The following is a 24771-nucleotide window of genomic DNA, read 5'->3' on the forward strand; positions in this document are numbered from 1 at the left end:
ATATATTTATATAAATTTAATAAAACTTATATTTTAAAAACTAAAATAAAAATAGAAATATTTTATAATTTTATAAATAAAAATCTTAAAACTAGATTTATATATATATATATATATATTTTTCGATTTTGATTTTATGTTTTAAATAAACACAAAATATTTAAATAAAACTTCTATTTTTATAAAATAAAAATAAAGAAAGTTTATAAAACTTAAATATTTAACAAACTCTTAAAAATATTTATATTTTTGTTTTTCTTTTTATATTTTCGAATATTTAAAACGTATTTTTACAAAAACGTATTTTTATAAAAGTAAACTAAAAATAAAAATCATTTTTTTTATATATATATTAGCGTTGCGCTTCCAGCTTTTAAGCTAGATTTCGATCCCCGGCAGCGGCGTCAAAAAATACTTGATGTTATGCGAGGTGTATATGAAATAGCTTTATTTTTACAATGAAATACTTTTAAATATGGTTCAATTTTACACAAGATATTTATTTATTTATTTATTTATAGAATGGATATACTTAAACCTTACTACAACACTTATAGGCAGTGTACCTAATCGTACAGTAGTGTAGTTTTTAGTAAGTCCGGTTCGTTCCACAGGGAAAATCTTTAAACAAAGCTTAACGCTATATTAGTTTTAATTTATAAAAATACAAATATATAAATAAGTAATATTATTATTATAAAGGGGGGTTTTTAACGTTTAATGACCGGTTTGTCAATTTTTAAAACTTTAGTCGCAGTTAAAACCTAATGTAAAATATTAAAAATAAATATAACTTAATTTAAAGCGTAAAGTAAATAACGATAATGAAATTGCGATAAATAAAAGTGCGATAAAATAAACTTGCAATAATTAAAAAGTACGATAATTAAAGGTGCAATTAAATACAATGACAATAAATAAAAGTGCGATAATTAGAAGTGCAATTAAATATAAAATAAAGGAAATTAAATATGAAATAAAATAATTATGCTTATTTAAACTTCCGTAATCATGATGTTTGACGTGTTGATTTTAGTTTTATGCCCATGGGTTAATTGTCCTTTGTCCTGGATTATTTAATATGTTCATCTGGTTTTTGTCCATAACAGTCCATCAGTCATAAATATAAAGTGCGAGTATCCTCGTCAAATTATCCTTATATTCGAAGTCAAATATTCCAACTAATTGGGGACTTAAACTGTAACAAGATTTTAATACTTTGTTTAATAATTACACCAGGTTATCGACTGCGTGTAACCCAAGGTATTAATACTTTGTTATCAATTATGCCAAGTGTCCTTGTACATAATTTTACCCCTGTTTTAATAATTTCATAGACTATTAATCCATTCCTATGTCCGGTTAAATGAACGATTCTTCGTACATATAAATATCCCGCCCATCGTGTCCGATCGAGTGTATATGGTTATTTATAGGGACGTCCAATTGTAAATCTTTATATTAAAATTAATAAACTATCATTTAGTTAAACAAATATAAAGCTCATTAATAGCCCATAGTCTAATTTCCACAAGTGCCGTTCTTTTGTTCAAACCCCAATTATGGTACAAAGCCCAATTACCCAATTTTAGTAATTAGCCCAACATCATGATTACTTTGTTTTAAATAAGCATAATAATAACTTAGCTACGAGACATTAATGTAAAAAGGTTGAACATAACTTACAATGATTAAAAATAGCGTAGCGCTACACGGACAGAATTTCGACTTACACCCTTACAACATTCACTAACATACCCTTATTATTAGGATTTAAAATTAAAATTAAAATTAAAATATAAATATATATATATTACGTATGAATGAGGAGAAGAAAAAGATTGGATATTTTTACGATCAAAATGCGTTGGCTTGTATAGGCAGTTTCAGAATTTGGGGCTCCGCGAGTCGCGGCACTCTTGCTCTTCAAACTCCGCAAGTCGCGGAGTTCGTAAATCCAGCTCACACAAGTTTGGATCCTAGTCTGCCGACGGTTTATTATATAAATATAATATATATATAATTTATATAATTAATTATATATTATATTATATTTATATACATAGTTAACTTGTAATTTTTAGTCCGTTGCGTCGAGCGTTGAGAGTTGATTCTAGTCCCGGTTCCGGATTTTCGAACGTCCTTGCGTACAATTTAATATCTTGTACTTTGCGTTTTGAATCTTGTATTCTTGTAATTTTGAGACGTTTCTTATCAATAATTGAAACCACTTTGATTGTATTTTGTACTTTTGAGCTTTTTGGTTGTTTGCGTTTTCAATTCGTCGAATCTATCTTTTGTCTTCACCTTTTATTATTTAATCGAATATCACTTGTAAATAGAACAATTGCAACTAAAATCTTGTCTTTCTTGAGGGATAATGCTATGAAATATATGTTCGTTTTTAGCATTATCAACTAACCCTAAAACCTAAACTGCTCACAATCCCCTAAACAAAATTAAGTAGTCGACATTCCCTCTCCCTCCCTGCTGCTCGTCGATCATCCATCACCATCCCATCACATGAATTTTTCATAATTAGATAAAACCTTCAACACGAAACTTGAAATTCGCATCGTCCTCTATGCGTTGGTGTATTTAATTTATTGATCTAAGGTATAATTTTACAAACCCTAGCTCTAAAAATTCTGATTTCATAAGGTTTCATAGTTTATGTTGGTCAATTGCTCGATTCATCGTGTTTGTATGCTTGTCTAATCGTTAAATTGTTGGTATTGATTGTTTTGATTAAAAACCTAAATGTTTATTGATGATACTGATTTGATGGACTTGTTTTCTGTAAATGATTATTATCTAGATATAAATAGATCAAAAAATTAATAACTTTAGGCGCAAGAATCAATCGATTTCGTTATCGTATGCTTTAGATATGTTAAATTGAAGTTTTGTTGTGATCTTGCCATGAATCCGAATTTTCTGAGTTGTATGCTTTGTGAATTATGTTATAACTTGTCAACCATTGAATATAAGACTTAAAAACACTCAAGCTAGACTATTATATCATGCGATTTGAATTTATAATGCTCACGTTATGCTTGTTTGATCGTATGCGAAAAATTGATTTGCTCGGTATGATGAAACTGACTTTTTAATTGATTTGAAGTATGATATTGTTTAAGATATTTACATATCTGAAAATTTCATAAGTTTTAGTTAACTTTTCATCTAGGCCTTGCATCATTCGGGTTTGTGAAGCTTGTGTTATGTGCATGTCGAAATGGTAACATGTATGCTGACCAAATCTGTAATGTATGCACCTTTTACCATATAAGTTGACTTGCATGTTTTGAGACCTTGGCCTTCTGGAATATGAATCTTTATATGTTATATTATATATGTTTAGTTTTTTGCAACCTCTGAAACCTTATGCATTGTGCACACTAGGGCCATAGTTTTGATGACTTCTGAATTGAGCTGAAACAGAACATCCAACTTGATTGAATAAACTGTACCAATTGGCTAAACCAAAGTTTCTCATTTTTGGATATATGATAGTTTTACTTGTCCTTGATCCATGTACACTAACCTTGCGTTAATTGCATGTACCTAGCCCTGGTTATAGTCAATACGAGATCAATGCGCGGTCAGAAACTGATTTAGTAAACCATAAATGTACCCCTTCTTATTCCCAGCTTGTAGACATCGTATGAGATCCTGACTGGACTTTTTGGAATATATTTTGAGTTTACTTGTGATATGGTGTTTGTCATGTTTCCATGAATTATGTGCTAGTAGATATTATGCGTTGTTTGAAAAATGTACATGAACGTTATGCATAACGATAATCTGTGATCGCATACTTGACCATTTATGAACTAAAACGTTTTGTTTGACTTAGGTTTACATGTTGACCAAAATTTGACATGAACCTACTGATTTTGACTTTAGTTGACTACTTTGACCAAGTTTGAAAGAAAGAATTAAACTTGCCTCTCAATATGATCTTCAACTAGGTGTCGAATCTATTCGAAAGAAGATCCTGCTCTCCGCGCCAAATCAAACCATCGACACTCTGGATTTGTCTCAATTTAAGATTTGCTATTGCTTGGATGGCCCTGAAGAAGGCTTCATCTTTCACAAAAAAATCAAAAAACCCATATTCACTCGCAAATCCGAGCTCCTAAAATACTCTGATGGAGCTGTCAAGCGCGCACTAAAGTTCTTCGACATCTGCAAACGAACAGAGAACATAGGGAAATACCAAAAGCTGATGATGAACGAGATGACAAATCACATCAATGAACTTCTTGAGTCCAGGCTGTACATGAGGAAATTTGATACCTCGTTGGGGATTAACAGGAAGAAGAACTACTTCACAGGTTCTCAATATGTGCCAAGATTTGAATATAAATTCACCAGTCTCAAACAGTTCGTCATTCCCAAACATTATGAAAGGAACTACACACCTGGAAGTGACCTGATAAAGGCAATGAAAGCTGAGGAGGAAGCCAAGAAAAAGGCCTCAGAGGGTGCAACTCAAAGCTGATGATTGGAATGTGATTTTTTTGAAAACCGCACGCCAAGGGGGAGATTGTTGACATAAGTTTATGTAATAGATTAGTGGCGTACGGTTTTAATGATGTAATGTATTGTATTTACCTTTAATTACCATGGTAACTTTGTAAGTCATGTAACTTGGGAGGTTGTCATATATAAACAACCTACCCACCATTTTGTTATCTAGTTATCATATTTACACTTACATTCTTATCTTGTTTCTCTCTAGTGTTCTTGCATAACTAATACCTCTAACCCACTAAATCACTAATAAACCGATCGACTTAGGCATCGTTAGGGACTAGCAGATCTTTTTACCAATGATAATTTGGAGTGTTAATTGTCCGTTTATGATTAATGAGAATTATTATGAAACTGATGTGCAAAAAGAAACTAGACTTATATGTTTTGCATGATACGTGAGTTTTAGGAATCGTATGATAGCGTGCTTAGTCTTTTTAGAAGCTTATGACATGTACTTATGATCTGGAGCTTCTCATAATTTTTGATATGTCATATGTGAACAATGCTTATCCAATTGCATGACAGTTGTGAAAACTTACGATAGCGAAACTAGTAAACGTTAATTGGCTAAATGACTGTATGAAACTCATGAGTTGACCTTGGTTTGACTTTGTGATATCATTGGCATGACCTACTGATATAGTTGACTTAGGTTGACCAACTTAACCAAGTTTGACTTTTGTTTACTTGCTTGACTAGTTGACTTCTGTGTTGATTTTTACTTTACAAGAGCGTCGGTCTGAGCAATATGACAACTGTACTGTGAGTCTGTCTTTTGAAACAAATGTATGTAACTATATATTGGTAAATTTAGGTTACATTACTCGGTCGTAGTAATTCGACTACTCTTTGCTTGTGAATTATCAAGTGCACTCAAGGTGAGTCTACAATCTCATACACTTTTACTTTTTGGGATGAGATAACATGTTGTTTTAAACTGTTTTACGCATTAGACACGAATACTAAAATGAATATACATAATGAGTTTGATCCAAAAGCCCTTAGCTTGAATAAATTTATTACTTACGTAAGGCTCAAACTATAAGAACGGATCTATAAGTTTGACAAACCTCACTCAACGAACTGGGTCCTTATTACTTCATAACCATATGCTTGATCAGCATATGCTGTATAAGGTAAAGGAAGTCGTATAGCGCATTTAGCTATCTGCGGGTTAAAGCTTTATATTCAAGTGCTTTGAACGAAATCTCGTAGTCTAACAAAAGATAACTGATTTACTTAAACCTGTAGATTAACTCATGTAACGACCCAACCCGTTATCCATCCAAAAACGTGCTAAAAAAAAATTATGGGACAGTTCATCTGGACGGCGTCCAGTTGTGAAGACCAGGACGGCGTCCAGTTGTACTAAAAAGTTCTGATCAGTTTTTCAAACACACGCGAGCTGAAAACCCGCTTCCTGACACTTTTAAACCAAAACACATTCACAATATGTTATAATAATTAAAACTAAGAGTTTTGCATAATAAAACCGAATTTTACAACCCCGAGCCCACATCGACCCAAATTACTACCAAGTGACCATTGCGACCCATTTGGTTAAATTCAAAACATAGACCGAGCATGGGATTGGGGATACGCTACCCAAATCCTAATTAAATCCAAAAGCAAGTCTTCTAAAGCAACTACGCAAGTCCGCTAGTTCCCACGCTTACCCGAGCCACCGCTTCCATGCAAATCTATAAAAATGTAAACAACGAGAGGGTAAGCTAACGCTTAGTGAGTGAGAATATACTACATACATATATATGCATAAAATGGACACGGCACACAAAATATCAAATACCGCATACCGGAGCATCCAAGCATAAAGGCAAGCTAGTCTAAGCATACCATACAGCCACTAAGCAACAAGTTAAGGATACATCAACAATTATAAGTTCACCAACGACGATGTGAACAACGCTAATGAGCTACACCTGGAGGGTTAGCTACATCACAACAATACGTTAGTATATATAACAATATATAAACGTCCAAGGTTAACCCCTTAACCCAATACCGAGAACCGACAACTGATTACCACATGAAGATTGGCCGAACTACACGAGCCTTAGTAATCCGCAACCACACGAGACTACTATCTTCATTACCACAACAACATCGAGGTTGGCCGAACTACACGAGCCTTAGTAAATCCGTAAACACACGAGATCACTACCTCAATAAGATGACCGAACTACACGCGTCACCGTGAATCCAAACTACACGAGATTCACTTTCACAATTCAATAAGATGACTGAAACTACACGCGTCATCGTGAATCCGCATACACACGGGACTCACTTCCCAACATCAAAACCCTTCGCCATTGGGGTTATATCATCCACATCACAAACACGTGTGATAACGTACACACAAAGGTGCACTTCGCCAAAGGTGGTCAACCAAAATGCACAACCGTGCCAATTGGACCTATACACAAGTCCATCATATCCACCTATATGTGAAGTGAGCTCTATAACCGAGGACCACTTCACCTGACCCGCACCCATCCTACACATACATATGCACATAGGATTTTAAAACTCACCTTGTCGCCTTGATGAATGCTACCGAATAATCCGCAACTCGCCGTTGGAATGTACCTATTCCATTAACACAAATACAATAACACAATTAGGGTTGACTTACAAACCAACCCAATTGACACTTTGTGCAATTTCGACCCAAATGCACCTCCAAGCACAAACCGGGCCCAAACTAACCAATAATCACTAACTCAAGTGAAAATGGTCCTAATACACCGATTAAACCCGAACACAAGTGTTAAACACGTGTCTTATCCATTTTGACACCAAAACCCTAATTTTGACCCATTTCAAAAATTTTTGACCCATTTCAAAATTTGTTGACCAAACACGCCAAAAAGTGTTCCAACACTTCCATAATCACTAAACCTAGTGATTAAACTCAAGATCAAAGCCTAATCAAGGACAAAACGTCAACCAACCCAAAACCCGCCATGTGACCACAATAACTAGTCACCATAAACCCACTTCATCATCTAAAAGGGTTTCACAACTAAACAAGCTCAAACCCTAACTTGAATATCAAATCTAACAAATGAAATTCAGAGTTTGAACTTACCAATACAACCACAACGTAGCCGTGAACGAGATGAGGATAAGAGGTGAAATGAGGTGAAAAGAGGTGAAATGAGGATAATATAGCCCATGGGTCAGTTTTGTGGCTTCCAAACCGACCCTCAAGTGAAAATACCGAAATACCCCTCTAAATATCTTAAAGTAAAACAGCTGGCCCGACAGACCAACTGGACAGCGTCCCAAATATTGGACGGCGTCCAGCTCTTCTTTGCTGGACGACGTCCCGAATCCTGGACGGCGTCCCGATCAACTGAAATGGAAACATGGTCTTACAACTCTCCCCCACTTAGACATGATCGTGTCCTCACGATCTGTGCCATTTAACCGAACAGACCACACTCCACGGTCCTCAAACATAAGTCCCAATTCGACTTCCCTAGGCAACTCTTCCCAATGAATCACCTTTAACAACTAAAATCGTCACACGTGACTTATCAAATCACAATTCGAGCACTAAAACCTTCCTTATTCCCTCACATCGGGAAAACTCATCCAATCACGAACCGAGATATCAACCCTCAAGCGTACCATTACCAAGTACAATGCCAAAGTAACCACATACCAACATAAGGTCAACCATCTAAACCGACGAAGACCGAACAAAAGGGAACCCTTACGGATAACACTTACCACTTAACATCCTTTGTAGTGCGCAACACGACCATTATGCAACTACCGTAACATCATAATCCAACGGCTAAAACCGATTGCGCCCAACGACCATGGCAACGCAAATCCCAAGGTGTACAAAATCAACTATCGTCACACCCGTAATATCATGTGAGCGAAACACGGCTATCGCATCACTAATCATACAACATGGTCCTCACCACCCCACCATTGGATTATAAAACAACCAATAGATCAAACAACATGGTCCTTACGACCCCACCATCGGTGTATAAAACAACCGATAGATCAAACAACACGGTCCTTACGACCCCACCATCAGCGTATACAACAACCAATGGATCACACATCCAACAACATGAAGGCTGGCCGAAAACTATACGCGCCTTAGTGAATCCGCAACCACACGCGACTCACTACCTCCACCGCACAACAATCGGGATTGGCCGAACTACACGCGCCTTAGTGAATCCGAACTACACGAGAGTCACTATCCCAAAAGAATGACCGCAACCAAACGCGTCACTTGTGAATCCGAACTACACGAGACTTACTCCTCAATACAATGACCGAAACCACACGAGTCATTTGTGAATCCGAACTACACGCGACTCACTTCCACAATAAGATGACCGAAACTATACGCATCATCGTGAATCCACAAACACACGCGATCCACTTCCTAATCTCCACACCGGATGAAGTCAGCGGACCCCAACAACGGTCATGCTTCACCGATATAACACCACTCCCATGATAAATTCAGCGGACCCCGAAGGTCATACTTCACCAATATGGCACTACTCCCATGATGAAGTCAGTAGACCCCGAAGGTCATGCTTCACCAATCAACGCCCTTTTGGCCTCGAACAACGAGTAGCGTAGCATCGCGCTCTGCTACGCCATAGTGAATCCTAACGGATACCACTAACCATTCACACAATCGAGCAAGAACCACCTATATCAAACATAGGTACAAAATAATAATTCTCTAGAAGAGAATCCGACACACACATCCCTTAACCGAGGGATTTCACCTTGCTCGCCAAACACGCCCATTATCTCTCAACGAGATTTACCACATTACCACCTCGGTGATAATTCATATCCAAGATCATAAGTACAATTTAACCGAAATTGTACTCTACCACAAATCGACCAAAACTAGGTCCCAACACAAATTTTGGATCAACTAAAAGCATCATCCAAAATCTCACACTAAAACCTCATCGTGCGGGAGTGTAACTCCCCCACTTGGAATTACGTTCCATAACCACAACTTGTACACTCGTACAATACTACCAAAAGTAGACTTTACCAATAATTGGGTTCACACGACCCATCACCATATCTTGCTCCAACCTTGAGTATACTAAGGATTTTAACAATCCCTAAACATTTCGAACGAAAAGTGTACACAAATTACACAAACTATACTCTCGCAATCATCCAATTGCTTTAGTTTGTCAACTTTCACCCATTCACTCATGTACCTAAGGGTTTCACTCGGTACCCTAAGTACAATGTAACCGCAACATAATCGGAGTCGAACACTACGCTAGTAGGTATAAAAGAGGCACCTAATGTCGAGTCACGTAGACTCCTTTACCAACATACATCAAGATCAAACGCTCGATCTCTTTCGGGTTCCAATCCACCCGATGAACCTCATGGTTCATCAACTTCAACACGAAAGCGAATACGCGCTTAACAATCGAACACCAAAACCCATTTCCATGGCTTGGTAGAAACATTTCCCAAATACTAAGGAATGCTTGGTTGCACCAAGTCTTACGCCCTTCGCCCGACAATCAAACGTCACCATAGGGTACTTCCATTAGGAACGTCACCCATATCAATAACATGCACAACACAATGCATTTAACAAACTCAAATGGCACATAATAAATAATCAAAGGGCATATTTATTAAAACAAAACGTACCTTAACGTCTCTTTGCCGCAGCCGTCCCCGCTAACTCGGGACATTCCGTCTTACGATGTCCTTCTTCTTGGCAATGGAAGCACACCATCCCATCACCCTTTGGTACCGAACATTCCCAAGACTTGTGACCCCTCACGCCACAATTGTAACACCTAGACACACTAGAATCCGATATACCCTTCCGTGTACCACCCGTGCTCATGCTCGGACCCTTAGTCCTCTTACTTGGAGCACCATACGAAACAACCCTTCTCTCACTTGAAGGTTCACCCATCTTCGATCGCGAATACGACTCGAAACTTCTAGCCAAGTCGAATAATTCTGCAAACGATTTCGCCTGACCTCGACTAATTTTACTCTTCAAGTCATCATTCAAGGTCCGATAGAAATCCCCCATCAACAAACGATCATTCCCCAAATACTCCGGGCAAAAACGAGCCTTCGCCATAAAGGTCGTTTTGAGAGTATTCAAGTCCATAGAACCCTGTTGCAAATTTCGCAACTCATTACGCATTTCAATAAATCGGCTGAAGTCCGGAACTCCTCGAAGAATTCCTTCTTAAATTCGTCCCATGATAACGCCATAAACGTTTCGCCACCGATAAGATCAATCTTACCATCCAACCAATCCTTCGCCCTACCCCGCAACAAACTAGTAGCGAGTCTTGTCCTCTTCTAGGGAGGGCATTCAATAGTACAAAAACACCCTTCGACATACGAGATCCAAGTTGTGCTTATCAAAGGATCCGGTTTCCCGTCATACATTGGGGGTTTAGTCCTCATGAAGTTCTTAAGAAAATGCTCCATTCCACTACTACCTTGAAGTTCGGAATACTTCCTATCAATTTCTTCTCGAAACGCACTCATTTGCTCCGCAATGACAGCCGCAACTCTAGCGTTAAACTCCACGTCGTTCGTCTTGATCCCATTTCCAGTCGCCATTCTAAGGAATGCAAAGCGATTAGATCACAAACGTATAAAACCACACACACAGCACTACCCCATCTTGCTAAACACTCGTCGTACATCACTTGTTAGACACGATTTGCACCTGTAATAAGGTTTACAAGTCCTTATTACTCACACACATCGTCTCAACTCGTTAGTACAACGACCGCCTCGCTCGATGATATAACCAAACACAAACAAAATTCTACGCGATATAAGCACACGCAAGAATTATTATCACAACACAATAATATATTAATAATATCCGCATTACTAATATAAACGTTTGTTCACCTACAAACAAGGCACTAACTATAACCCATTCCGACCCGTAATCCTACAAGTCCCGCAACAAATTAAGCACACACAAAAGTCTAAGTCTATGCACCTATCTCAAGTCTCCTAAATCCCTTAGACCATGCTCTGATACCACTTGTAACGACCCAACCCGTTATCCATTGCTAAAAAAAATTTCTGGGACAGTTCATCTGGACGGCGTCCAGTAATCTAGACGGCATCCAGTAATCTAGACGGTGTCCAGTTGTGAAGACCAGGACGGCGTCCAGCCGTCTGGGACGGCGTCCAGTTGTACTAAAAAGTTCTGATCAGTTTTTCAAACACACGCGAGCGGAAAACCCGCTTCCCGACACTTTTAAACCAAAACACATTCACAATATGTTATAATAATTAAAACTAAGAGTTTTCCATAATAAAACCGAGTTTTACAACCTCGAGCCCACATCGACCCAAATTACTACCAAGTGACCATTGCGACCCATTTAGTTAAATTCAAAACATAGATCGAGCATGGGATTGCGGATACGCTACCTAAATCCTAATTAAATCCAAAAGCAAGTCTTCTAAAGCAACTACGCAAGTCCGCTAGTTACCACGCTTACTCGAGACACCGCTTCTATGCAAATCTATAAAAATGTAAACAACGAGAGGGTAAGCTAACGCTTAGTGAGTGAAAATATACTACATACATATATATGCATAAAATGGACATGCCACACAAAATATCAAATACCGCATACCGGAGCATCCAAGCATAAAGGAAAGCTAGTCTAAGCATACCGTACAACCACTAAGCAACAAGTTAAGGATACATCAACAATTATAAGTTCACCAACGACGATGTGAACAACGCCAATGAGCTACACCCGGAGGGTTAGATACATTACAACAATACATTAGTATATATAACAATATATAAACGTCCAAGGTTAACCCCTTAACCCAATACCAAAAACCGACAACCGATTACCACATGAAGATTGGCCGAACTACACGAGCCTTAGTAATCCGCAACCACACAAGACTATTATCTTCATTACCACAACAAAATCGAGGTTGGCCGAACTACACGAGCCTTAGGAAATCCGCAAACACACGAGATCATTACCTCAATAAGATGACCGAACTACACGCGTCACCGTGAATCCGAACTACACGAGATTCACTTTCACAATTCAATAAGATGACCAAAACTACACGCGTCATCATGAATCCACATCCACACGTAACTCACTTCCCAACATCAAAACCCTTCGCCATTGGGGTTATATCATCCACATCACAAACACGTGTGATAACGTACACACAAAGGTGCACTTCACCAAAGGTGTCAACCAAAACGCACAACCATGCGAATTGGACCTATACACAAGTCCATCATATCCACCTATATGTGAAGTGAGCTCTATAACCGAGGACAACTTCACCCGACCCGCACCTATCCTACACATACATATGCACATAGGATATTAACACTCACCTTGTCGCCTTGATGAATGCTACCGAATAATCCGCAACTCGCTGATGGAATGTACCTATTCCATTAACACAAATACAACAACACAATTAGGGTTAACTTACAAACCAACCCAATTGACACTTAGTGCAATTTAAACCCAAATGCACCTCCAAGCACAAACCGCACCCAAACTAACCAATAATCACTAACACAAGTGAAAATGGTCCTAATACACCGATTAAACCCGAACACAAGTGTTAAACACGTGTCTTATCCATTTTGACACCAAAATCCTAATTTTGACCCTTTTAAAAATTTGTTAACCAAACACACCAAAAAGTGTTCCAACACTTCCATAATCACTAAACCTAGTGATTAAACTCAAGATCAAAGCCTAATCAAGGACAAAACGTCAACCAACCTAAAACCCGCCATGTGACCACAATAACTAGTCACCATAAACCCACTTCATCATCTAAAAGGGTTTCACAACTAAACAAGCTCAAACCCTAACTTGAATATCAAATCTAACAAATGAAATTCGGAGTTTGAACTTACCAATACAACCACAACGTAGCCGTGAATGAGATGGGCAACTTTAAAACCCGAGCTTTGGTGAGAAACTGACTCCTTCTTCTCCAAATTAAGCTCTCTCTCTCTCTCTCTCTAAACCCTTACTCTCTCTCTAGATGCAAGTGTGTGAGTGAAAAGAGGTGAAATGAGGATAAGATAGCCCATGGGTCAGTTTTGTGGCTTCCAAACCGACCCTCAAGTGAAAATACCGAAATACCCCTCTAAATATCTTAAAGTAAAACAGATGGCCCGACAGACCAACTGGACGGCGTCCCAAATATTGGACGGCATCCAGCTCTTCTTTGCTGGACGGCGTCCCGAATCCTAGACGGCGTCCCGATCAACTGAAATGGAAACAGGGTCTTACAACTCAACAATTTTGTTGACCATTTTTTATCTCAGGTTCTTAAAGGTATTTTACTCCCGCATGCTTTGATGACTATGTGCTTACGTGGTGCATACACTGGATTGGAGTCCATCATGGGTTTTATGTCAAGAACATTTATGATCGCATTTTAAACCATTTCTTTTTAGTAACTTGTGAATTGATTACTATTGTCATTACGTTAAATATTTTGAATGATTTTACTTTTATGACAATGCTTTTAATATAAATGTGATTGCTTTTTGGAAAACGTCTCATATATAGGTAATGTAACAACCCTGCTTTTCCAACACTTTCGTTAACTTTCTGTTAGTTAATTTAACGACGATTATTTGACATTTTATGTGTTTATGTGTATTAAATACATACTTGATCCTTGGAGGGTTACGATAATTAATATGGATTAATATTAATTTGAAAATATATTTTGGATAAAGAAATACGATAAAAACGATACGATTTGGATAACTACTTTTTGAGCAAAGAAATGCTCGGGTTTATTTTAATAATTATTTTAATAATTATTAACTTTTTAAAAATATTTAATTTATTGGGTTTTTAATAAATTAAACGTTTGGTTGCATTTTAAATATCGGTTTAGTGTTTCGGGCCTTCGGTATGCCTAAACAGCACTTGAAACGAGCCACGATTATACAGTACTAGACAACGAGAGCCCGGGAACACCCCCATTGGGCAAATCGGCCAAATCACGTCACCTCACCCCTTTTATTTCCACTTTGGGCCACTAGTGACTAATCCTTGTTATTTGTGTTTAGGCCTAACTATATAAGACTAACCCTAAAACCTAAACTGCTCACAATCCCCTAAACAAAATTAAGCAGTTGACATTCCCTCTCCTTCCCTGCTGCTTGTCGATCATCCATCACCATCCCATCACATGAATTTTTCATAATTAGATAAAACCTTCAACACGAAACTTGAAATTCGCATCGTCCTCTACGCGTTGGTGTATTTAATTTATTGATCTAAGGTATAATTTTACAAACCCTAGCTCTAAAAATTCTGATTTCATAAGGTTTCATAGTTTATGTTGGTCAATTGCTCGATTCATCGTGTTTGTATGCTTGTCTAATCGTTAAATTGTTGGTATTGATTGTTTTGATTAAAAACCTAAATGTTTATTGATGATACTGATTTGATGGACTTGTTTTCGGTAAATGATTATTATCTAGATAGAAAGAGATTGAAAAATTAATAACTTTAGGCGCAAGAATCAATCAATTTCGTTATCGTATGCTTTAGATATGTTAAATTGAAGTTTTGTTGTGATCTTGCCATGAATCCGAATTTTCTGAGTTGTATGCTTTGTGAATTATGTTATAACATGTCAGCCATTGAATAGAAGACTTATAAACACTCAAGCTAGACTAGAATATCATGCGATTTGAATTTATAATGCTCACGTTATGCTTGTTTGATCGTATGCGAAAAACTGATTTGCTCGGTATGATGAAACTGACTTTTTAATTGATTTGAAGTTTGATTTTGTTTAAGGTCTTTTCATATCTGAAAAGTTCATAAGTTTTAGTTAACTTCTCATCTAGTCCTTGCATCATTCGGGTTTGTGAAGCCTATGTTATGTGCATTTCGAAATGGTAACTTGTATGCTGACCAAATCTGTAATGTATGCACCTTTTGCCATCTAAGTTGACTTGCATATTTTGAGACCTTGGACTTCTGGAATATGAATATTTATATGTTATATGATATATGTTTAGTTTGTTGAAACCTCTGAAACCTTATGCATTGTGCACACTAGGGCCATAGTTTTGATGACTTCTGAATTGAGCTGAAACAGAACATCCAACTTGATTGAATAAACTGTACCAATTGGCTAAACCAAAGTTTCTCATTTTCGGATATATGATAGTTTGACTTGTCCTTGAACCATGGCCACTAACCTTGCATTAATTGAATGTCCCTAGCTCTGGTTATAGCCAATACGAGATCAGTGCGCGTCAGAAACTGATTTAGTAAACCATAAATGTACCCCTTCTGATTCCCGACTTGTAGACATCGTATGAGACCCTGGCTGGACTTTTTGTAATATATTTTGAGTCTACTTGTGATCTGGAGTTTTTCATGTTTCCATGAATTATGTGCTAGGAGATATTATGCGTTGTTTACAAAATGTACATGAACGTTATGCATAACGATAATCTGTGATCGCATACTTGACCATTTATGAACTAAAACGTGTTGTTTGACTTAGATTTACATGTTGACCAAAATTTGACGTTAACCTACTGATTTTGACTTTAGTTGACTACTTTGACCAAGTTTGACTTTTGATTTGACTTTGGTTGACTTTGTTTGACTTGCATGATTTAGTTGACTTTTACTGTGAAAACGCGTCGAGTCGAGCAATAAGGCAACTTACTCTATGAAACCACATTTGTTTAAGACATATATGTTGACCGCCCTAAATACGTATACTTAGGTTGCACTTCTCGGTACTTAATCGCACAAGTTATTTGTCTACTTTTCAATCCGAGCTTTATCGAATGTGAGTCTACAGTCCCGCTTTTTACATGTTTTCAGGGATGAGAATACACGATGTTTTACTTATATTTTCAAATGCTTTTATGTTGACACGAGTACTTATTATACATATTGAGTTTGTTCACAAAGCCCATAGCTTGAATACTTTTATTACTTTCGGGTAAGCACAATTTAGATGGACGGATCCGTTAGGTTAGACAAGCCTCGCCCAAACAATATTAACCGTGGCGCATTTACATTGAACATTAGATACACTCGAACAAGTGTATAACATTTTTATGGGGTAAAAAGAGTGTAGTAGTTTCTATACTCTGGTCATTGCTAGTATTCAGATGCTCATGGATTATGTAAACGTTTCACAACTTGGAGTTGTACTTGTAAAATCTCGCGGTCAATGAACTTGAACTATTTTCTGATAACTGTTTTTCAGATACTGTTACATTATTTTAAACCTGTAGATTCGCCAACATTATTTGTTGACCCATTTTGCGTGTTATTTCTCAGGTATTAATTGCTTCCGCTGTAAAACATTGCCGTTACGTAGAAGTCAAGCCAAGCACTGAGACCAGAGTTAACATTCTGTTAATGGATTTAGAAGGGGTGTTAAAGAGGGCGTGACCGTTAACTATGGGACTAGAAGTTAATATTCTGTTATTGTGTTCTGACGGGGTGTTACATTTGGTATCAGAGCTAATGGTTGTAGGGAACTAGGATTTGCATTAGTGTGCCCGTCTGAGTCTCTAGGACACATAAGAGAGTCTAGACTATGACCCGTACTTAGAACTTTTATGAATTACTACACTGCTACATATAATATGCTTATGTTACATGTGTACTAACTTGGTGTGTTTTCTTTGAGCTTTAGATGTCTGCTTCTCACCCTATCATCATTAGCGACTCCAAATCTAAAACTGAAGATACTATTCAGTCACCAGGGAACAAGACACCGTACTCTGAGGTTGAAGTTGAGTCCATGCACACGGAGGAGATTGAGCCCTCCGAGGCTGGTTCAGATGCTGCTGAAGATGATCCCGAAGAGGAACTCGAAGAGGATCCTGATGAGGAAGAGCCCGAGAAAGAGTCAGAACCTGAACAGCCTACCCCAGTGCAGCCTATCACTTTGGATAAAAGGCCCCGCTCACCCGAACCCTTTCCTATCCCTAGGGGTGTTCGTTCGGTTGGTTTATGGTTTACGTGGTTTATTCAGTTTTTAAGAATATTTTTATAAACCAATAACCGAACCAAATTTGACAAAACCAAACCAATCCAACCAAATAATAAATCGGTTTACATGGATTGGTTTTGGTTAAACCCAAATTAAAACTTTTAGATAAGAAGTGTTTATTAATTTAAAATAAAAAAGAAATCAAACATATTTTATTGATTAAACTATAAGTATACAATTAATTAAATTATTTCCTGCTAAGCATGCAATATGAGAAACAACCATGAGTATACAACCCGTATATACAATCAAAACTATATTAATGAATTGAGTATCACAAAAATAATAACGAAACTAGCGGCAGCTAAGTTTTCAGGTATAAAAAATTCATAATACATAGTAAGTGATAAACAAATTCAATTTTTAATTGAAGTTAAACCAATAAAAACATTAAACTCAAACAAGAATAGATACAAGATAACTCACACTTAAAATCCAAAATAGAATAAAAAAATATTTAATATGTATATATAATAAATAAAAGTATATTTCGGTTTTTCGGTTTGAAACCAAATATTAATTTTACAAACCAAATCCAAATCGAAAACCATAAATATTTTTGGGTGAAACCAATAAACCAAACCAAAACCAAATAAGCCAACCCACTTTAACCAAATCAATTTGGTTTGGTCTGTTTCCTGGTTGAAACCGTTTAATGCACACCCCTACCTATCCCTCATGTGGTAGGCGTGTGGAGAAGGGATAAACCTCGCAGGAGGTTGTTAGAGCCGAGTAGCAACCCAGTTGCTCCTAAGGTTTCTCTGGATGACTCTAATCGTCCGTCTACTAGTGTCTCGCCTAGTACTCCTGCTACCTCGGCTACTGAAGAGGTTACTTTGGGGAGTTTGAGCGTGAGACTTTGACTGGTTGAGGATGATGTTAACTGTCTACTTGACAAGGGGCGATCTCCCATGTAGAGTTGATTTTAAGTACCGTGCTTGTTTCCACTACTTTGGATAATTTTTTTACTTATCTACTCTATCATAGACTTACCGGTGTGGTTTTTGCCGGCTATTTTAATTATATACTAGTGGATGATTATTGATTCTTTTGTATATGATTATTGGATTATTTACTATTGGCATGACGAATACTTTACTTGATGACATATTATGTGTTGTATGGTAATATATTTATAGGTTGTTATGCTACATGATAATCTACTGCTTAAACTGTTTTCTCAAATATATATATATATATATATATATATATATATATATATATATATATATATATATATTGGTGTTTACTATTACTACTAGCTAACACCACTCACTACTATCCACTACTATCACTACTAAATCTCTACGATTTACTACTACTTACTACGTGTCACTACTCGCTGCTAGTATATTTGATTATAACTTTATTTATTATTGGAACTAGCATGTTATGCTATTCTGCATCCAAGTGCCCCACATAGTGAAGAACATCAGGGTCGCAATGCTTTGATTTATGACAGGTGCAAGAAGGAGGGCTACATGGTCAAGGACTCTGGAGATAGAGCTCCGGTTCTTTTTGTTAAGAAGAAGGATGGATCCATGAGACTTTGTATTGATTACAGAGAACTGAATAAGCTGACTATCAAGAATAGATATCCGTTACCAATAATCGATGATCTATTTGATCAGTTGCAAGGATCTGAATGTTACTCTAAGATTAATCTGAGGCCTGTTTACCATCAGATGAGAGTAAAGGAGATAGATATACTGAAGACAGCGTTTAGAACACGCTACGGACATCATGAATTTACGGTAATGCCGTTTTTGAGGAACGCACCAGCAGTGTTCATGGATCTCATGAACCATGTGTAAGCCATACTTAGACAAGTAAGTTATTGTGTTCATTGATGAAATTCCGGTATATTCAAAGAACGAAAAGGGACATGAACAACATCTCTGTTTGATACTTAAGATGCTCAGGAAGGAGCAACTGTATGCTAAATTTTTGAAGTGTGACTTTTGGCTACAAGAAGTTCAATTTTTGGGTTATATCGTGGGTATCAATGGTATTCAAGTTGATCCTGCGAAGATAGAAACGGTCAAGAAGTGGGAGACTCCTAAGTCGCCAACGCATATTCGAAAATTCTTAGGTCTTGCTGATTATTATAGGAGATTCATTGAGGGATTTTCTACTATTGCCCGATCGTTGACAACATTGACTCATAAGGGTAAAAAGTATGAGTGGACTGAACAACATGAGTCTGCATTTCACTTGTTAAAATAGAAATTGACTACTGCTCTAATTTTGTCTTTACCCGAAGGGAATGAAGATTTTGTGATTTACTGTGATGCTTGACGACAAGGGTTTAGTTGTGTGTTGATGCAACGGAATAAAGTGATTGCTTATGGATCACGATAGTTGAAGATCCACGAACATAATTATACGACACATGATTTGGAACTTGGTGATGTGGTCTTTGCACTGAAGATGTGGAGACACTACTTGTATGGTACTAAGTTTACGATTTTCACCGATAACCAGAGCTTGCAACATATCTTCGATCAGAAACAGCTCAACATGAGACATAGGAGTTTTGTAGAAATGCTAAATGACTATGACTGTGAGATTCGCTACCACCCTGGCAAGGCTAATGTTGTTGTAGATGCCTTGAGTAGGAAATAGAAAGCTAAACCTCTCCGAGTTAGAGCGCTGAACATAACTGTCCGAACGAACGTTACTTATCAAATTCGCGATATACAACTTGAGGCATTAATGCAAGAGAATATTACTACTGAATCACTCAAGGGCCTAGATAAATAGTTTGTCATTAGAGACGATGGAACTCATTACTTTGCTAATAGAATTTAGGTACCGAAATTTAGCAGACTAAGGGAACTAGTGCTAGATGAGGCACACAAGTCAAGATACTCTATTCACCCTGGATCCAACAAAATGTATCAAGATCTTAAGGCACTATATTGGTGGCCCAATCTGAAATCCGATATTGCTACCTATGTTGGTAAATGCTTAACATGTGCTAAGGTCAAGGCTGAACATCAAAGACTGTCAGGACTGCTGACATAAACAAAGATTCTCTAATGGAAATGGGAATGTATTTCTATGGACTTTATCACTAATTTACCCAAGACAATGGGCGGTTATGACACCATTTGGGTTATTGTAGATCGTCTCACAAAATCAGCTCATTTTCTACCGATTAAGGAGACGGATAAGATTGAGAAGTTGGCACAAGTTTACCTAAAGGAAGTGGTTTCCAGACATGGTGTGCCGATATCTATTATTTCCGACCGAGACAAAAGATTTACTTCTAGATTTTGGCAAACATTCTAAAAGACAATGGTAACTCGACTTGATATGAGTACACCGTATCACCCCCGGACAGATGGTCAAGCGAGAGAACCATCCAAACTTTAGAGGACATGTGGGACCATGTGTTATTGACTTTGGGAACGGATGGGATAAGCATCTACCGTTGGCAGAATTCTCGTACAACAATAGTTTTCACACGAGTATTAAGGCCGCGCCTTTCGAGATTCTATACGGGAGTAAGTGTAGATCACCGATATGCTAGAGTGAATTAGGGGATAGTCAATTGTCAGGTCCTGAGATTATTCATGAGATTACTGAAAATATTGTGCAAATTCAAGAGAGGTTGAAAACCACACGAAGTCGTCAAAAGAGCTATGCTGACATTCGAAGGCTACCTCTAGAATTTCAAGTTGGTGACAATGTTATGTTGAAAGTATCACCTTGGAAAGGTGTAGTGTGTTTTAAGAAACGAGGAAGGTTAAGTCCAAGATACGTTGGACCATTTGAGATCCCTGAGCAGGTTGGAGCCATAGCATATAGATTGGGTTTACCTCAAGAGCTTAGCAAAATTCATGATACGTTTCACGTGTCAAACTTGAAAAAGTGTTTGTCAGACGAGAATCTGATAATTCCTTTGGACGAGATACAAGTTGATACTAAACTTCATTTCGTAGAAGAACCTGTTGAAATCATGGATAGTGAGGTCAAGCGCTTAAAGCAGAGCAACATACCGATTGTGAAAGTTCGATGGAACGCGCGCAGAGGACCAAAATTCACGTGGGAACGTGAAGATCAGATAAAGCAAAATTATCTGCAACTGTTTCCTTAGCAGACAACTTCAACGGACGTGCACTAATGTAATAACCCTGCTATTTCCGTTAAGCTTTGTTAATTATCCGTTAAGTTATTTAACGGTGTTTACTTTCATTTTGTGTATTTAATTGAATTAAATGCATACTTGAGTTCATGATGAACTAATATATCTAATATATAATTACATTAGCCGGAAAACTTATTTCATGTTTTGAAATACTGAGAAAACGATACGGTTTTGAAAACTGCAACAGAGGTCTCACGAGACTGCAAAACGTCCGAATTTTGATTAAATAATTATTTTAAATAATTATTAACTTTAATAAAAAATTATTTATTTTATTATTTATTTAATAGATTAAACTCGGTGGATTGCGTTTTGACGACCGGTTAACGTTCCGAAAACACGGTACGGTTAATGGCACACGAAAAGGATCATTGAGCGAACTCTAGTAAACAAAACGAGCTCGAGACCACCCCATATGGGCCATTCGGGCGAACCCAGCGCCACTACCCCATTTATTTTGTGATTTGGGCTTATAATTAACTAGTGGACTTTGTTTAGGGCCCTAAGTGTGTTATAATTAGCAAATAAAATCACAGACTCTCATTCTTACCCTAGCTCAATCGACATCTCTCCCTCTCCCTCCTCTCTTGCTCGTCGACTGCCCCATCACACAACATCATCATCAACTAAAAATTAGACAAAGTCTTGTGCATAAACGTTGTTCTACGCGTCATTCTACATCTAATAACGTGCGTTGGTTGCTCTATTCAGGTATAATTGCAAACCCTAGATTTATAAATCTTATTTTTATTGTTAATCACACGATTTAGATGTTCTATTGCTCAATTGATCGCGTTTGTACATGTAATTAGTCGTTATATTGTCCGAATTGCGAGTTAGGGTTTAATCACGAATTGTATTACTATGTTACTAATTTAATCACTTTGTTTTCTGTAAATTAAAAGTGTTTAGATAGATATCTATCAAAAAACTATTGATTTTACTCGGTTGAATTGCATGATTTCATTTTGTATAGCTTAAGTTATGCTCGTTTGAAGTTTCGGTGTGTATTTATGCTATATTTCGAAAACTTCAATTTGTCTGATTAGAATTGGCTCATGAACTGATGCTATATTGATAGATAATTGAAAAACACATAAAATGGACTAGGATATTATGACGATCGCTCCAAATCCATATGGAGGAATACGCCATTCATTGATTTCATTGCGAGGTATTTGACCTCTATATGATACGTTTTACAAACATTACATTCTTTTGAAAAGGGTATAACATAAATGAATATTTAAATCCAAGGTTTTCGACATATGATGATTTCTACATATAGACAATCACAGTAAATAATGGTTTTCAATAATACTTTCGTTGACAATGCAGTCAAAATATGATACATGGTGATGATTTTGTGAATGCAATGTTTCCTTTAAAAATATGCCCTGTATGACTCCATGCACATAGCTTGTCTAACATATAAGAAAACAGCTGAAGACTTCTAGGAACCTGAGAATAAACATGCTTTCAAGTGTCAACACAAAGGTTGGTGAGTTCATAGTTTTAATGTTGCACATAATCTGTATATAAAGGTGGATCACAAGATTTTAGTTGTTTCATCCAGAAACGTTTATCAAAATATTCTACAAGATTGAGCACCCTGGTAACTAAGCTTTAACGTTATAATAAGTACCCCTATAATACACGCAACCAACATGTACAATACACGCAAATCAACGTGTACTAAACTCAAATAGCATACGTCTGTTTTATAGTTGAGGCTAGGGTTTCTATACCTGGAACAGACGGGGATGTCAAGCCCTATGGATCCATATATAACTACTCGCGCCTACCAGTTCTTATAACCGGTAGTTACTAGTTACCAAAGCTAAGGGATTTTCAGTTTAAACTCGGTGTAGAATTTAGTATGTACTTGTATCCATTGCGTTTAAAATAAAGTGCATGTATTCTCAGCCCAAAAATATAGATTGCAAAAACAATTAAAAAGTGATCTATAAACTCACCTTAGCAGCACATAAAGTCGTTCACCGAAATATGACCGAAACTCGGAATACCAAATAACCGTAGATCTCAACCTAGAGAACATATATTGGTCAATAAATGTCTATCAAGCTAGGTCAAGTCATAGTGTATCACAATCCTAATGCTCGAGATCGACATACATAAGTTATCAAAAGTCATTTCAAAAAGTCAACCTGACTCAATAGTGACTTTTAAAATCTATACTATAGTTTGAATGATCATGGCAATCGAAAATAGTTTAACATTTCACATGGTTTCCCAATACTTGTATAATTAGACTGTAGTTTTATAAAGCTTTAAAATATGATAAAACAGTCAACTTGACCATTGTCCAACAGAACAAGACATGCCTTATTTAAGAATTCATTTACTCGGCTGGTAACATTCAAAAATCCACTTTATCAATCTTATAAACAAGTAGTTTAAATATTAATTGCAGATTCAAAAGCAATTTCAATTAACGTCAATCATAATTCAGTTGACCATAACTTTTAATTCATTCATCGAAATTACGCAATTTCTAAATGAAAAGTTATTGATTTTTGGCCAGCTTTCCAATAACATGCATATCATATACCTTATATCAGTTGTATATGTATTAAATTCGTGATTCATCATAAATTATCTAACAACGAGAATTAGCATACAAACATGCATAAACATATATACTCGAGCACTAGACATGGATACACCATTAATATATAAAAGATAAGTTATGAATGCTCACGTATCAATATTGTGATTCAATATTGCAGGAAAGTACGTAGATGCAACGGAGATGATAAACACTAGGTTTGACTTGCGAATAATACCCACGAACATTACCTATAACCTCCATAGTTATAACCCATAGTTTCCTTAGCTCTATCTTGCTCGAAAACCATTTTGAAATCATTTGGACATAACCCCGTCGTAGTATTTAATGTATAATAATAATAATTATTATACTACTAATAATAGTAATAAGA

Source organism: Rutidosis leptorrhynchoides, chromosome 1 (assembly GCF_046630445.1).
Source record: "Rutidosis leptorrhynchoides isolate AG116_Rl617_1_P2 chromosome 1, CSIRO_AGI_Rlap_v1, whole genome shotgun sequence".
In the NCBI taxonomy this organism is placed as follows: domain Eukaryota; kingdom Viridiplantae; phylum Streptophyta; class Magnoliopsida; order Asterales; family Asteraceae; genus Rutidosis; species Rutidosis leptorrhynchoides.